This window comes from Penaeus monodon, chromosome 19, assembly GCF_015228065.2.
Source record: "Penaeus monodon isolate SGIC_2016 chromosome 19, NSTDA_Pmon_1, whole genome shotgun sequence".
In the NCBI taxonomy this organism is placed as follows: Eukaryota; Metazoa; Arthropoda; class Malacostraca; order Decapoda; family Penaeidae; genus Penaeus; species Penaeus monodon.
Window position 1 is genome coordinate 47,673,568 of NC_051404.1, and position 201 is coordinate 47,673,768.

Below are 201 nucleotides of genomic sequence, written 5' to 3' on the forward strand. Positions count from 1 at the left end.
TGCACCAGGCCGGCCGCACTTAATTCTCACATTTTCCCGTCTTCCGCTGACCCTGGCCTACCTGGAGACTTCAACGCCGAACAGATAAGGTTCATACACGAAGGGGCTTTTAGGCTACGCTCCCTGTAGAGTCTCTGGTCCACGGGTGTTTATAGAGCCTGAGATCAATAACATGGATATGGGTGTTTGTTTACAGAGTTG

General features: G+C 50.7%; 1 protein-coding gene across 1 annotated transcript in view; it reads left to right on the forward strand.

The window, feature by feature from the left end:
• Positions 1-201, forward strand: part of LOC119585276 (cadherin-87A-like) — a 49,841-nt gene that overhangs the window by 773 nt on the left and 48,867 nt on the right. The gene's annotated exons all lie outside the window — the stretch shown is intronic.